This window comes from Mobula hypostoma, chromosome 8 (assembly GCF_963921235.1).
Source record: "Mobula hypostoma chromosome 8, sMobHyp1.1, whole genome shotgun sequence".
NCBI lineage: Eukaryota > Metazoa > Chordata > Chondrichthyes > Myliobatiformes > Myliobatidae > Mobula > Mobula hypostoma.
This window is the reverse complement of record NC_086104.1, coordinates 57286653-57298811: the sequence shown is the minus strand read 5'-3', so window position 1 is coordinate 57298811 and position 12159 is coordinate 57286653. Positions and strand designations below refer to the sequence as shown.

Genomic DNA, 12159 nt, shown 5'->3' with positions numbered 1-12159 from the left:
TATGTTTATTTCTTTTTAAAGTTAAATAAGTTGTGCAAAGAGAAAAAAAATTCATGAGGTAAGTTTCATGGGTTCAATGTCCATTCAGAAATCTGATGACAGAGGGGAAGAAGCTATTCCTGAATTGTTGAGTATTTGCCTTCAGGCTCCTGTACCTCTTCCATGACAGTAGCAATGAGAAGAGAACATGTCCTGGGTGATGGAGTCCTTAATGATAAATGCCACTTTTTTGAGGCATTGCTCTTTGAAGGTGTCTTCGATGCTGACGAGGCTATTGCCCATGATGGAACTGATTGAATTCACAACTTCCTACAACTTATTTTGGTCTTATGCAGTGCCACCACCCCTTCCCCCCCCCCCCATACCAGATGGCGATGCAGCCAGATAAAATGCTCTCCATGGTACATCTGTCGAAATGTGCAAATGTCTTTGGTGACATACCAAATCTCCTCAAACCCCTAATGAAGTATAGCCACTGTCATTCCTTCTTTGTAAATGCATCAACATGTTTGGCCCAGGATAAACCCTCAGAGGTGTTGACATTCAGGAACTTGAAATTGCTCATCCTTTCCACTTCTGATATCTCGATGAGGACTGGTGTGTGTTCCCTTATCTTACCTTTTCTGAAATCCACAATCAGTTCTTTGGTCTTACTAATGTTGAGTGCAAGGTTGTTGCTGAGACACCACTCAATCAACTGATCTGTCTCGGTCCTGTGCACCTTCTTATCACCATCTGAAATTCTGCCAACAATAATCATGCCATCAAATTTATAGATGGCATTTGAACTGTGCGGGGCCACACAGTCATGTTTGTAGAGAGAGTAGAACAGTGGGCTAAGCACACATCTTAGGGATATGCCAGTGTTGATTATCAGTGAGGTGGAGATGTTATTTCTGATCTGCACAAACTCTGGTCTTCCACTGAGGAGGTTGAGGATCCAATTGCAGAGGGAAGCACAGTGGCCCAGGTTTTGGAGCTTTTGGTCAGACTGTAGGAATTATTGTGTTAAACTCTTGACTGTAATCAATAAACAGCAGCCTGACGTATGTATTAATATAGTCCAAGTGATTCAAGGCCGCGTAAAGAACCAATGAGATTGCATTTGCTGTAGACTTATTGGGGTGATAGGCAAATTGCAGTGGATCCATCTCCTTGCTTAGACTGAAGTTGATACTAGCCATAACCAACATCTCATAGCACTTCTTCTCCATAGATGAGAGTGCTACTGGACGAAAGTCATTAAGGCAGCTTACTCTTCTCTTCCTGGGCACTGTTCTGATTGTTACCTTTTTGAAGCAGGTGGGAACTTCCAACTATAGCAAAGAGAGATTCAGAATGTCTTTGAACACAACCACCAGTTGGTTGGCACACATTTTCAGAACCCTACCAGATATTCCATCAAGGTCAGTCACCTTGTGAGGGTAGACCCTCTTGAAAGATGTTCTGATATTGGCCTCTGATACAGAGATCACAGGGTCACCAGATGCTGCAGGTATCACCAAAGCTGTAGTTTTATTCGCACTTTCCAAATGTGCATAAAGACATTGAGCTCATCTGGGAGTGAAGCATCACTGCCATTCATGGTATTAGGTTTTGTTTTGTAGGAAGTAATGATCTGCAAAGCCTGCCAGAGTTGACGTGCATCCAGTTCCGCCTCTAACCTCAATCAGGATTGTTCTTTTGCTCTTGAGATAGCCCTCTGTAATCATCTGGCCCTCTTGTATAGCCCTAGATCACCAGACTTGAATGCCACAGATCTAGCCCTCAGCAGACTACAAATCTCCTGGTTCATCCACAGCTTTTAATTTTGGGTATGAACGGTAAGTTCTTGTAAGCACACACTCATCCACACAGGTTTTAATGAAGTCAGTGACAACTGTGGCATATTCATTCAGACTCAAAGACGAATTCCTGAATACCGCCCACTGACTCAAAGCATCCTGTAAGCGTTCCTCTGCCTCCCTTGTCCATACCTTCTTGGTCCTCTCTACTGGTGTTGCAGTCTTCTCTCTGCCTATACTCAGGGAGTAGAAGTACAGCCAGGTGATCAGACTTTCCAAAGTGTGGTCATGGGATGGTGCAGTAAACATTCTTGATGGCAGTATAACAGTGATCCAGTGTGTCAGCTCCTCTGGTTCCACAAGTGATAATTATTTCAGTACTTTTTCAAGCTGACCTGGTTAAAATCTCCCAAAATGATGGGAAAGGCATCAGGGTATGCTGTTTCATGTCTGCTGATTATGTCAATCAGTTCGTCTAGAACCTGTTGACACGGACCTGAGGAGGAATGCACACCATCTGTTCTACTAGGCCTTTCATAACTTTTTACACTCTCAGTGAGATTGCCACTCAGTTCCCTTTGTTCCAATCTATTTTGTTGAATGCAGTTTTTCATGTACAGTGTACCCAGAGTCCAAGACTAACAATCCAGCAATGTTAGTTCAAATCCTACTAAGGTAGAATTTAAAAAGTTAAAATAATCTGTTTTTTTTTTAAAAGCGTTTACAAATCTAACCATGAAATTGCTATATTGCAGCTAAAAATCCATCTGTTTCAGTAATGCCCTTCAATGAAAATGTGCTATCACTCTTGGTCTAATTTGCATGTTACTTCATTGGCTCCATCAGGCTACATTGGGGTAGGTTCAAAACAGACCTTGGAGCTTAAAACTGGGCATCACGAGGCACTGTGAACCATAAGTAGCAGAAGTAAATGAATATCACAGTTTGTAACCTCAAAGCCGAGCATATCCCTCAAATCTATTGAAATAATCAAGCCAAGGATGCAATTTGTTTGAGAGATGAGGAAAGACACGCCAAAAAGGGAGATACCAACCTGGCAAAGCAACAACACCAGACTATTTATGTGCTAAGCAGCAGGCAATAAACAAAATTAACAAACCTGCAACCAGCAAATCACATTATAATTCTACAATTCTTCGACAAATAATCAAAGATAATTAGTGATCAATTTAAAAGCTAATAGGGTGGAGTCTCCAAGAATTGACTCATTGTTAATGATGACAGGACTCGGTAGGTGTACTAAATATATTGTTCAGTGAGAACTGGGGCTTCTTGGGGAGAGTCTCACCATGACGGAAGCCAGTCTTTAGGCAATTAGATTTACTGTATTCCATGTGATATTAAGAAACAGCTAAGAGTATTGAATAAAACAAAGGCTGTGAGATGAGATACAGCCCTAATTGTAACTTGACAATGAGCAAAATTGCCCAGGTATGCCAACGGTGGAGGAGGGTGGAGCGGTAATCTCTAGAGACCAGATATTAATTGATCAGCCTTTTAAATACTGTGGCTACAAGAACAGGTATCCAGCCGAAAATCCAATGGCAAGGTAACTAACCTCCTGATAATAATTCTGGTTCTGATTCAGAATCTTTCCACCAAGGTGAAAGCCAGGATCATCAGAATCAGGTTTATTATCACCGGCATGTGACATGAAATTTGTTAACTTAGCAGCAGCAGTTCAATGCAATACATAATATAGAAGAGAAAAAAAAATAATAAAAAAAGGAAATTTATAAATAAATAAATAAATAAATAGATTACAGTAGCAGGTGACCCTGCTTTCCAAACGTTCGTTTTACGACATTTTGCTTTTACAAAAGACCTACCTGAGACAGAGATCACAGGGTTATCAGGTGTAGCAGGGATCTTCAAAGCTGTAGTTGTATTCTCTTTTTCAAAGCTGCCATAGAAGGCGTTGAGTTCATCTGATAGTGAAGCATCGCTGCCATTTATGCTGTTGGATTTTGCTTTGTAGGAAGTAATGTCTTGCAAACCCTGCCAGAGTTACCTCCAACCTCGTTCAAAATTGTCTCTTCGCCCTTGAAATAGCCCTCCGCAAATCATACCTGATTTTCTGGTACAGGCCTGGGTTGCCAGACTTGAATGCCACAGATCTAGCCTTCAGCAGACGATGTACCTCCTGGTTCTTCCATGGCATTTTGGTTTGGGAATGTACAGTAAGTCTTTGTAGGCACACACTCATCCACACAGGTTTTAATGAAGTCAGTAACAACTGCAGCATACTCATCCAGGTTCGAAGATGAATCTCTGAATACAATCCAGTCCACAGATTCAAAGCAGTCCTGTTGGTGCTCTTGTGCTTCCCTTGTCCAAACCTTCTTGGTCCTCACTACTGGTGCTGCAATCTTCAGTCTCTGCCTATACTCAGGGAGTAGAAGTACAGCCAAGTGATCAGAGTTCCCGAAGTGAGGGCGTGGAATAGCACGGTATGTATTCTTGATGGTGGTGTAGCAATGGTACCGTGATGCAAAATACTTGACATTTCTTAATATCTTGGTGTTCTTCATGTATTCACTACTTTGCCTGCCTCGCACTTCTTTTGGATTTAAAATGGATTTAAATTCTATTTGCTAGTTTTATGCCAATCTAACTAATCTGGTGATACTTCCTCCAGCAGTTTGTGTGTGTTACTTGGATTTCCAGCATCTGCAGATTTTCTCCAGTTGCTGATATCTCCCGGCAGTTTACAATTTCCTCTTTTAAACAAGCTGCCAATTTTGATATTGAACAACATATGATATTGAGAAGCTGAGAAATTGCAGTGCACGGGTTCTTTTACTTTTTAAACCTCAATTATAATATTGGCTCATCTCACAATACATTTGCAATGGGTTAAGTGAGATCTAGCCATTTAAAATCACAATTAAATTGGATGGAAGCTGACTGAGAACCACAGCAGGAATGTTTACACTGTTACCCTGGTTTGGGAACACTCTGCTCATGCTGAAAATATAATTCCTGAATCATTACTGGTTGTCATAAGCAAAGTAATGTTGAGAGGATGTTCAGAGGAGTTCATGAGAACAAAAGGGTCAATGTATGAGGAGTATTTGATGGCTCTATGCCTGTGCTTGCTGGAGTTTAGAAAAATGGGGATCTCACTGAAACCTATCGAATATTAAAAGGCATAGATAGAATGAATGTGGAGAGGATGTTTCCTATTGCGGGGGAGCGTAGGAACAGAGGGCACAGCACCAGAATAGAGGGACGTTCATTTAGAACAGACATGAGGATTTTTCTTTTAGCCAGAGGGTAGTGAACCTGGAATTCATTGCCACAGCCAGCTGGGGAGGTCAAGTCATTGAGTATATTTAAAGCAGAAGTTGATAGGTTCTTGATTAGTCAAGGTGCCAAAGGTTACAGGGAGAAGACAGAAGAATGGGGTTGAGAGGGATAATAAATCAGCCATGATGGAATGACAGACTTGATGGGCTGAGTGGCTTAATTTGTTCCTATGTCTTATGATCAGTGCTACCTATATACACCTCCATTGCTGGATATCTAGCAGCTACAGTCAGCCAAGACAAAATTAAATTGCAAGCAGAAGATGTCAGACACCTTCTACATGGTCACACCTCGAAAGAGAAGAGCTGAGGATGGCCTTTCACCCAACAAAACAGATAGTCAGCTTTACTGTTGCAAGAGTAGTGGTCAACGTGATTTGCAAACCTTCTCAGTAGGGTCAACAGAGGAATTGGGGCAACTAAATAGCTGCATATTTTTCTCTTACACCTATCCTGATTAGAGCATGTAGAAGAAAAGTGTTTTCAATGACTCAAGCGACAGAAGTGTTTATCGGGTCAGACCTCTGTGGAAGTCAGAAGAAAGGATAAAAGGAGCAGATTTGAACAAGTCTGGGTCTTTCTGGACTGTAGAGGCATGAAAGTGTTGGCATCAAAAGCCCAACCTCAGCTGCAAATAAAAGGAGGGTAGTCTTAAACAAACCTTTTTCTTTTTTGTTATAGCATAGTCAGGATGGAATGCTTCTCCTGTCAGATGTGGGAATTCGGGATACCTGACGGTTTCTCTGATGACGACATCTGATGGAAGTGCACCCAACTTAAGTCCCTGACTGACTGAATCAAGGAGTTGGAGCTAGGTTTGGATGTAATTAGGATCATTCGGGAGGCTGCAGATATTAAAGACTAGAATTTGGAAGAGGTGGTCACACCCTGAGTGCAGGCTTCGGACAGTAGACAGATGACTACCAGGAGAGGTAAGGAGATTAAGAAGTCAGTGCTTGGATCCCCTGTTGCTATTCCCTTCAGCAACAAAAATACCCCTTTGGATGCTGCTGGGAGGGAATGACACATCAGATCATGGCAGCAGTTGTCGGGCTGGTGACACTGTGGCCAACTCTGAGGCTCGACAGGGAAAGGTAAAATCAGGCAATGCAGTAATTATAGGGGACTCTATAGTTATGGGGACAGAAAGGAGATTCTGTGTCCACAAAAGAGACACCAGGATGATGTGTTGCTGAGTGCCCAGGGAGAGCCGCCAAAGCAATTTGCAACCTGGTCATATCTGAGGCTAAAGTACGCAGATGTTACCAATGAGTGGACAGTCGTAAGGCTGCGTGACCAGACGGCATCCCAGGGCGGGTACTCAGGATGTGCGCAGCACAACTGGCTGTGTGTTTAATCTCTTCCCTCTATCAGTGTAGAGTGCCCTCCTGTTTCAAAACATCCACCATTGTCCATGTACCTAAAAAGACCAAGGTAACATGTCTGAGTGACTGAAGTCCTGTCACACTCAACTCAATAATAAGCAAATGCTTGGAGAGGCTGTTCAAGAACTACATCTGCAGCATGCTACCACCCACATTGGTCCCCTACAATTCACCTACCAACACAACCAGTGGACAGGTGACACAATAGCCACAGCTCTACACACCATCCTTACACCTCTGGAGAAGAAGGATGCTTACGTGAGAATGCTGTTCTTGGACTACAGTTCAGCATTCAACACCATAATTCCCTCCAGGCTTGACAAGATGCTCAGAGACCTCGACCTTCACCCTGCCTTGTGCAGCTGGATCTTGAACTTCCTGTCAGACACCTCTGCTCCTCTGACCTTCAACACAGGTGCCCCACAGGGCTGTGTACTAAGCCCCCTCCTGTACTCTCTGTATACCCATGACTGTCACCATCCACAGCTCCAATCTGCTAATTAAATTTGCTGACAATACTACATTGATTGGACTAATCTCAAATAATAACAAGGCAGCCTACAAAGCAGAAGTCATCTCTCTGACACAGTGGTGTCAAGAAAACAACCTCTCCCTCAATGTCGCAAAAACAAAGGAGCTGGTTGTGGACTACAGGAGGAATGGAGACAGGCTAACCCCTATTGACATCATAGGATCTGGGGTTGAGAGGGTAAACAGCTTTAAATTCCTCGGCATACACATCACCGAGGATCACACGTGGACTGTACATACCGGCTGTGTGGTGAAAAAGGCACACACAGCGCCTCTTTCACCTCAGACAGATTGAAGAAGTTTGGTATGTGTCCCCAAATCCAAAGAACTTTCTACAGGGGCACAATTGAGAGCATCCTGACTGGCTGCATCACTGCCTGGTATGGGAACTGTACTTCCCTTAATCGCAGGACTCTGCAGAGAGTGGTGTGGACAGCCCAGCACATCTGTAGATGTGAACTTACCACTATTCAGGACATTTACAGAGACAGGTGTGTAAAAAGGGCTCAAAGGATCATTGGGGACCCAAGTCACCACAACCATAAACTGTTCCAGTTGCTACCATCCGGGAAACGGTACCACAGTATAAAAGCCAGGACCAACAGACAGCTTCTTCCACCAGGCCATCAGACTGATTAATTCACACTGATACAATTGTACTTCTATGTTATATTGACTGTCCTGTTGTACATAATTGCATATTTAGATGGAGACATAACGTAAAGATTTTTACTCCTCATGTATGTGAAGGGTGTAAGTAATGAAGTCAATTCAATTCAATTCATTGATGAAGAGTCTCAGCACAAAATGTTGACCGTTTATTCCTTGCCACTGATGCTGTTTGATCTGTTGAGTTCCTGCAGCATTCTAGCATTGTTTGAGACCCCATCATATCCTTGAACAGAGGCTCATCCAGTCCATCCTCATATTCTGTACGCCTTCTTATACTGAATGACTCCAATTTCAACTTGACAGATTTTTTTCAAGTCAAAGGTATAGGTACGAGACCCGCAAGCTGAGCTCTGCCTTTCTCTGAAGAGTGGGACAGCACTACATGTTTCAGTACTATTTGGATCTCCTTCCTCACCTCTTCTTCGAGTATATTAAGAACTATTGGTGCTGCTTCTTACATTCACTTAGAGCTAAAAAACATGTCATTATCTTTGCTGCCAATTTCTAACCTACTCTTGCTTTCATATGTTCCATTTCCAATTCTTCATTTCCTTTTATGAGTTCCCTATTTCCATTTCAGGGAATAGGTTAGTGACTAATACCTGTTACAAGCCCAGAACTCCCACGGCTATCTCAATCATTCCTTTTTACCATCTTGCTTCCAGTTAGGATCATCCACAGTGGGAGATGTAACACCTGAGCTTTTTATTTTTCATTTCCAACGTGCAAACAACTCTTTATGTTGAAGCAGTAATTCTCCTGTATTTCTCCCAATCTGTACACTGGAGAAACCAATCACAGACTGAGTGCATTGTAGAACACCTTCATTCAGTTCACAAAGGTGACCCTGAGATTCCAGTTACGTACTTATTCATTTATTTCTCCATTCCACTTCCATTCCAGTCTCTCCATTTTGGGCCTCCTGATCTATTAGAAACACAGTATATAGGACCAGGAGTCCATTAAACTCCTGAGCATCCTTGCAATCAATACATTCTTGGCTGGTTCTGTTTGAACACCATTTAGCTCTATATACTCACTTGATACCTTTTGTATCTAAATGTCTATTTACCTTGAGGGCCTCCATTGGTTGGGGGTGACCATGGCTGTTGCATTTCACCTGTCTACATAATATGAAAGCCAGGGCAGTACGATATGGAGAGCAAAAAATTGCCCATGTAGCAGGTTCCCCCCTCTCCACGCAGCTGATGAATCCAAAGGAATGGCAGAGACCAATACAGCTTGGCACTAGCAACGCTGCAGGTTTTACCAGCTAGTGTTGAACTCAGTGTAGGACTGCCTTAGGGATTACAGTTCCAGATTTTTCCACGGCGTTTATTCCCGAAGCTTTCCCCATGAGTGGGTATAGCCACAAGGCAGAAGACGTTAGAGATCAGAGTTTTCCTTCTCCAAGATAAACTGCCAACCATGGCTGATGAGTTCCATCTGCCTGAAGCAACCGGTTTTAGGGTCTTTGCCTCTTTTCCTGTCAGTGTTAAACGCTGAGCTATAGTCAATAAATAGCATCCTGATACAGGTGTTTGCATTGTCCAGGTGATCTAAGGCTGCCTGAAGAGCCACTGAGATTGCATCTGCCATAGACCTATTGCGGCAATAGACAAATTGCAGTAGGTCCAGTCTTTGCTGAGGCTTTGTTGATTCCAGCTACCAACAACTTCTCAAAGCATTTCATCACTGTAGGTATGAGTGGCACTGGACGATGGTCTTTAAGGCAGCTCACACCACTCTTTTTGGGCACTGGTGTAATTGTTGCCCTTTTGAAACAGGTGGGAACTTCTGACCATAGCAGTGAGAGATTGATAATGTCTTTGAATACACCTGCCAGTTTGTTGGTACAAGTTTTCAGACCTTACCAGGTACTCCATTGGGGCCCGCAACCTTACAAGAGTTCACCCTGTTGAAAGACAGCCTGACATGGGCCTCTGAGACAGAGATCACAATGCCACCAGGTACAGCAGCGATCTTCACAGCTGTAGTTATATTCTCCCTTTTAAAGCAGGCATAGAAGGCATTAAGTTCATCTGGTAATGAAGCATCGCTGCCATTTATGATGTTGGGTTTCACTTTGTAGAAAGTAATGTCCTGCAAACCCTGCCAGAGTTGTCATGCATCTGATGTCGCCTCCAACCTTGTTCAAAATAGTTTCTTCACTCTTGAAATCGCCCTGCACAAGTCACACCTGGTTTTCTTGTACAGACCTGGGTCACAAGACTTAAATGCTACAGATCTAGCCCTCAGCAGATGACAAACCTCCTGGTTTATCCATGACTCTTAGTTTGGGAATGTACAGCAAATCTTGTAGGCACACACTCATCCAGACAAGTTTTAATGAAGTCAGTAACAACTACAGCATACTCATCCGGGTTCGAAGATGAATCCCTGAATACTGTTCAATCCATTGATTCAAAGCAGTCCTGTAGGCACTCCTGTGCTTCCCTTGTCCATACCTTCTTGGTCCTCACAACTGGTGCTGCAGTCTTCAGTCTCTGCCTGTACTTGGAGTTGAAGTACAGCCAGGTGATCAGACTTTCTGAAGTGTGGGTGTGGAATAGCACAGTAAGCACTCTTGATGATGGTGTAACAGTGGTCTAGTATGTTATTTCCTCTAATACTATAAGTGAGTTTTAGTGATTTTTTTCAAGCTGGCCTGGTTAAAATCTCCCAAAATGATGAAGAAGATGTCAGGGTGTGCTGTTTCATGCCTGTAATGTAGAGAATACAGCAATGATGTACTAAGAAAGTACTGTATACGGCCCAGTCAATCATAGGTAAAGCCCTCCCCACTATTAAACACATTTACATGGAGCACTGTTGCAGGAAAGTAATATCCATCATCTGGGATCCCCACCACCCAAGTTCTGCTCTTCTCTCATTGCTACTATCAGCAGGAAGGTGCAGAAGCCTCAGGACTCACACTATCTGCTTCAGGAACAGTTATTACCCCTATATCTTGAACCAGTGGAGATAACATCATTTAACTTCACTTGCCTCAACACTGAACAGTTCCCACAGCCTGTGGACTGTCAATGACTCTTCATCTCATGGTCTCAATATTTATTAATTTTTGTTTTCTGTTTTGTATTCGTACAGTTTGTTGTGCTGTGCACATTGGTGATTATCCACCCTGTTGGATGCAGTCTTTCATCGATTCTGTTAATGGTTCTTGGATTTACTGAGTATGCCCGCCCGCAAGAAAACAAATCTTAGGGTTGTATCTGGTGACATATGCGTATATACTTTGATAATAAATTTACTTTGAACTTTGAACTTTTGAAATCTGATTGTTATGGTCTGGGGCTTTGTCATATTCCAATGTGAAGCTTTTCTAAAGATAGCTACAAATACCCACTGAACTTCTGTACCCAAACTTCACTCCATAACATATATATGACATGTTGCACTGAATCATATAGCAAGTGTCACCCTTTTGAAAGAACAATCAACATACTGTAATTCAGATCACTGAACATTTCAGCTAATAACCTTTGTAACATGGTCATGTGTTTAGCAGGTCTTCCTCCACCTATGCTACAAACAACTCTTTCCATCTGTGCAGTTCTCTTTGACCACTAATTTCCTTTGTCTTTCAAGTTATCTGATAACTGAGTATAATAATGTGGAGCAAAATGCTGAGATGATTCATTTATAAATAAAATACCCTGAACTTATGATTTTCCTCAGACACACAAATAGAATTTTAAAAAGGCCGAAATTTTTCCCCAATAAGCATAGTTTACGTGAAACTTAGTGAATGAGAGTCAACTTAATGAGAAACTTAGATTCTTCCAAAAGAGCCAAAAAATTTGAGGTTTGTAGAACTTTGCTGTCTTGACTTTTTATTTCTATGAGATGTCTTGTCCATATGTTACGTAACCGGCAACAATGAATATCAATCGAGACAGGTTATATAAAAACAACCAAACATTTATTAAACACGGATAAACGATAAAAAAAACAAACGAAAACTTTAACCGGAAGTTAACCGTTATGCAGCCGTTTAACAAATCGTCATTCGGCACTTGTTCTTAAAGTGTTAAATGCGAAAACAGTTCTTAAAGCGATAAAGTCAGATATAGTTCTTAGAATGGTAACTGCGAAAGTCCAACAGATTTATACGTTCAATTGGGAGAGTCTTCTCTGGAGAAGGATTTCTTCATAGATGCGATTTTCCTGCTGGTTCTGTCCAAAGGATTCACGATGCAGTAAATAAACAGTTTAAAACAACTGACCTTAGTTTCTAGAGAGCAAACCTTTGCATGAACTCTTTGCTCCTTTTGGCAAGAGTTATCTTCGATGCAGGTCGCTACTCCCTCAACGAAGACTCAATAAGGTCGATCCTTTGTTAAACTGCCAAACGATGCCAACTGCTCTCAATCCTTCGGGTCCTGTACTTCGATAAAGTCTTCACTCTCCCTTCTACTGCTGGGATAAGGTAAA

The 12159-nt window shown here is 42.2% G+C and overlaps 1 protein-coding gene across 1 annotated transcript in view; it reads left to right on the top strand.

Annotated features, from left to right (window-relative positions):
* The window catches only part of LOC134350552 (clathrin heavy chain linker domain-containing protein 1-like), a 60839-nt gene extending 49928 nt beyond the window's left edge, over nt 1–10911 (top strand). The window contains exon 12 of the mRNA XM_063055889.1: nt 10813–10911. The gene's annotated coding sequence lies outside the window, so the exon portion shown is untranslated. The remainder of the gene's footprint in view (nt 1–10812) is intronic.
* The last annotated feature ends 1248 nt before the right edge of the window (nt 10912–12159 follow it).